The following is a 5167-nucleotide window of genomic DNA, read 5'->3' on the forward strand; positions in this document are numbered from 1 at the left end:
CGCAGAAGAGTTTCGTTCCCAGGAGATTGATGGACAGGCCCTTTTATTACTTAAAGAAGAACATCTTATGAGTGCCATGAACATCAAATTAGGTCCTGCCCTCAAAATCTGTGCCAAGATCAAGGTCCTCAAGGAGACCTAATGTGGCCCTCTGCACAAATCAGCCTAAAGCAAATGCCCCAAGCATTCAGGCTATAACCTGGGGCCAGCAGACTTTGCAGGGAAGAGCGAGCTGTTCCTCTTATGTGACCCCAGATGGGGTATGGAAACAGACTTCTGCAAGCATTGGTTGCTGGTGCTACATAGTGGCAGCTTTGCCATTTTTCTCTGGGTTTCACCTTAAAACACACACAACCCATTCTCACTATTCACACCTACCCTAATCCAGTTTTCAAGCAGGCAGACTAGAGACTAGGACTACTCAGTCTTATCCTGGAGAGGAGTGACTAGCCAGGTCTCACTTCTCAAGAGGAAGAATGTCTTGAATGGTAAGGCATGGAGATGGGTGAGATGTAGGTTTGCTTCCCCACTGGGAGAGGGCAGTTTTCCTAGCTTGTGTGACACAAGTAGCAAAACCTGGTACTCTCCTTCTCTCAACTGTCTCATTGTGACTGTAGCTCAGTTTCTGTTATCATTTTCTCCCTTAGTACTGACATTTCCTCCTGCATCCATGGCAGGGTCACCAGCCAGTAGAGACACTTGGTTGGTATCTGATTTGCTGCAGGGACTGAAGGTACTCGACTGACATGTGTGGCTGTCGTCATCCCCGCTCCCTTCTCATTTGTTATCATCTTCAACCCTTTTTCTATTCCACCTCTGCTCTTTCCTATAGCTTTACAAAACAGGAGTGTGTGGGGCTAAGGTCAGGATTGTAAGCACCTGCCTTAGGCACTATTATTCCTTATACAAAATATTAAATATTTTTTTCTTCCTCAGTAAAAGGCTGAAAAAAAAATCCTTATTTGGCCACTCAAAAGGCCAGTAAAACTTAATATGGGAATCCTCTTTTGAATCTCTATGCTTCAGACCCATACATTAAAGCAATTATCAAGTAACTACTACAGGTGTGAACTGCATTGATAATATGCCTGCTTAACACTTGACAATATATTTGTTGTTGTTTATACTGTCAGCATTTCTTTTGTATACATTTTAAAATTATTTTTTTAATGATACCATATCACTTTTCTTGCCTTTCATCCATTCAAAGCCCCATATTACTCACCCCCTTTGCTCTCTTTCATGGGAAATTTTTTCATTGTTGTGAAGTCCCCTCACCATATGATAATCAAAACACTAAACATACAGAATAAAGAAAGACTATTGACAGCCACAAATGAAAAACTTCAAATAACATAAAAAGGCAGACCTATAAAAATTACACTCAATTTTACATCAAAGCACTGGACTGAGCTCCCAAGATCCAGTTGAAGAGGAAAAGCAATGAGTCTATGAACAAGGAATTCAAGATCATGAGGGGAACTGAGACCGTTTGCTTGAGCTAATGGGAGCTCACCAGCTTCACCTGGACTGGGAGTGAACTGGAGGGAACAACCAAGCCGCTCTGAAGTAAGTTGACAGCTGGGACAGACTGAGGGGCCACTGATAGTGACACTGGGATGTGTCTCTACTGCATATACTGGCTTCATGGGATCCTATTCTCTTTGGATGTAAACCTTACTTAACCTAGATATAGTAGGGAGGGCCTTGGACTTCCCACAGGGCAGGGTTCATGGCACTCCCTTAGGGTTGGAGGAGTGGGGGAAGATCTGTGGAGGGAGAGGGAGTGGGAATTTGGATTGGTACTTTTTAAAGTAATAATAAAAAAAGAAAGAAAAAAAAGAAAAAAATTCTCAGTGGGAATCCTGAAAGTCAAAAGGTCTCAGACACATATGCCTCAGACACTAAAGACCATAGGTGCAAGCATAGACTACTATATCCAGCAAAACTTTCAATAATCATAGGCACAGAAGATATTCCAAAACAAAACCAGATTTAAAGAATACCAAATCAAACCTTACAGAAAGTCTAGAAGGAAAACTCCAACTAAGGAAGTGAACTGTACCTTCAAAAACAGAGGTAACACATAACCTCACACCTAACACCAACAAACCCCACAGAAGGGAAACACAAACACTACCACCAAAACATAATGGAAATTAACAATCATTGGTCATTAATATCTCTTAATGTCAATCGACTCAATTAATCTGTAAAAAGAAACACATTATCAGAATGGAAACAAAAACAGGATCCATGAAAGAAAGATACCTCAACCTCAAAGTCAGACATTACCTCAGAGCAAAAGTTTAGGAAAAAAATTTTCTATCACATGGACGTAATAAACAAGTGGGTATAGCCATTCTAATATCTAATACACCACTCCATTTCTTGATCTTTGGGTTTATAATGATCTTTCTCGAGAGTAGCAGAAAGTATCATTTCATCTTTAGTTTCTAGGTCCTCTTCCACAAGGATACTAAGTATTTATGTCATTCCATCTTCGAGAGGGACTCACAGCCTAAGAACACGTGAAGGGAGCTTTTATCCCCTATACACTCAATGACAGAATTATTAAAATGAGCTTTCTTTACTTTCTCTTTGATGGAATATGTGTAAATGCTCATGAGAGATAATCTCTACTGATAAGCTTGGGTGTTTTGCAGAGCAGTTTTAGCCCACAGACTGTTAAGAGTATAAAAGCCCTGTAGGAGTAGAGAGAACAATTGCTGGGGCTCATTTGCATGAGATGAGAGGATTCTGAGTAAAGAGAAGTGGTAATTAGGTCTGTGGAAAGGAATCAGCACAGCGATGGTGCCTCACAGCTTGGGCTTGAACCTGCTGAGCATCTGGGCAATTGTCAGTGTATCTTTTTTCTTTCATGGGAACTTCTGGGTTTTCACAGCCTTTGGCTATCTGGATAAAATAAATAACATTTTCAGCTCTTGGTGATAGAGGCTGTTCTCTGAACAGTAGGCAGATATATTCATTCAGTAGTTGCTCTTAGCAAATACTTATTTAAATACTTGAGGCTGTAGTTCTCAACCTATTTGCCAAAGCTTTACCTCCAAACAAAAATTATTTACATTTCATGACTCACAGCATTAACAAGATGTAGTTGCAGTGTAATAATTTTATGTTTGGAGGTCACCACAATGTAAGGAACTTGAGTCGCAGTATTAGGAAGGTTGGAAACTACTGACTTAAAGGGCTATGGAAAGTGAAACCTTACTTAGATGAGTAGAAAGGAGCCTATGCCAAAGTCTAGCTGATTCATCATGTCTCTTCTATATTGTCTTTCAAAGAATCAACGTGGGAAAAGAAAGGAGTTGCCTTGCAATTTATTAAGTAATTTGGAAAAGAATTTTTATGTGACAAAAGCTGAAGTTATGTATCAAATGTTACATTAGGAAGAAATCAAAATTATAATTTCAAAAAGGTATTTGAATACCACAATTCCCATAGCCCACTGAAGAATAGTTAAAAAATTTCAATTTCACACAAGCAAATATATAAAATATCTTTAATTTTCAGCATCAGAAATTCACATTTACAGTATGTGTGAACAATAATTCCACCAGTAACATATATTTATACTAAATTGTGAATGAAGCACCTCTTCCCTTTACATATTGTAGTCAGAAATAAAAAAAAAAGACATTTGGGAGTGCTTTGATGGATGCTCTTTCATTTCATAATCCCAGTGTAAAACTTACTGGGATTATGGGAAAAGAAAAGAAGAATTAAAGAGAATGTGTGAATCTTGCAGGTCTGTAGATACCTAGAGAGAAGCAGGTTCATCAGTCATGGTTGAGCATCTTCTGTGACCTGACAGAGGACTGAGTTGTTTATTATTTCACATTTAGTAAATCATAGCTGCCAGGAAATTAAATTGTGACATTTTTTAAAGTTCTTTAGAAACTTTTTAATATAACTTTTTAAATAATGAAGTAGAAGGCGTTTCTTTAAGCTCTTTTTTGTTAATCACCATAAAATAAAATGTGGAAGGCAGAGACATACAAACATTTAAATTATTAATTTAATGGAGGTTCACTTTAGAAAATTAGAAAAAGAAATTGCCTTTTGCTGTGGGACAATGGTCTGTATCCTGTCACTTGTATTATAAATAAATGCTGATTGGCCAGTAGCCAGGCAAGAAATACAGGTGAGACAACCAGGCAGAAAGTAGAGGTGGGGCAATGAGAATTCTGGGAAGAGGGAAGTTTCATTCTGCAGTCATCATGCAGAGAGAGACAAAGCCAGACACAAAGCAAGCGAAATGTGACTGCCTCGCCGAAAAAGGCACCAAGCCACGTGGCTAACACAGACAAGAATTACTACTATAAGTTATAAGTGTTAATAAAGAAGCCTGAAATATTAGGCCAATCAGTTTATAATTAATGTAGACTTCTGTGTGATTTCTTTGGGACTTAACGACTGTGGGAACTGGGCAGGACAGAAACCTTAGTCAACATCCTTTTGTTCTCTGGAGTGAATAAATAGTGTCTTAGCTCTTGGGGAAGCTGGGTATTCTCTGAGCAGCAGAACAGCAGAGAGGCATATTCTTCAACTTCTTATAGTGAAACACAATGAACACAGAATACCCACTAAGTCAGTGACATTGACTATGTCAGAAATGAAGTTAGATGCTAAGTATTCAAATGATTTTTGAAGTTAGCAATAAGCCTTTTGGTATAATTCAAAAATTGTATTATATAAAAATATTTCTCATTCAGTAAATCTCATCAGATGTTGGATATTAGAGTTTCAGAAACTCTGAACATGTCTGAGATCTGACTTAGAATATACTGAATCTCCTATCAGAGGCAATGGAATGCCACTGGAATGGCAAGTTGTGGTGGAAAACACGTTAATGCCAGCATTTGGGAAGCAGAGGCAGGTGAATCTCCATGAATTCTAGGCCAGCCTGCTCTCTTCATAAAGAAGATCACTGGAAGAGATGGCATGATCAGAAGTAGATAGCACATTACCTCATTCATAGAACCACCAACTTCCTCCCTGTCGAAAATGAAGATATTTTAACCCATTCTCTCTCTCTCTCTCTCTCTCTCTCTCTCTCTCTCTCTCTCTTTGTATATGTGTGACTCTGTTTACCTCTCCAACTCTCTCTCTCTCTCTCTCTCTCTCTCTCTCTCTCTCTCTCTCT

General features: G+C 38.7%; 1 protein-coding gene across 1 annotated transcript in view; it reads left to right on the forward strand.

The window, feature by feature from the left end:
- Positions 1-5167, forward strand: part of Phc1 (polyhomeotic homolog 1) — a 23932-nt gene that overhangs the window by 16803 nt on the left and 1962 nt on the right. The window lies entirely within an intron of this gene.

Source organism: Microtus ochrogaster, unplaced genomic scaffold, assembly GCF_000317375.1.
Source record: "Microtus ochrogaster isolate Prairie Vole_2 unplaced genomic scaffold, MicOch1.0 UNK14, whole genome shotgun sequence".
Taxonomy (NCBI): domain Eukaryota; kingdom Metazoa; phylum Chordata; class Mammalia; order Rodentia; family Cricetidae; genus Microtus; species Microtus ochrogaster.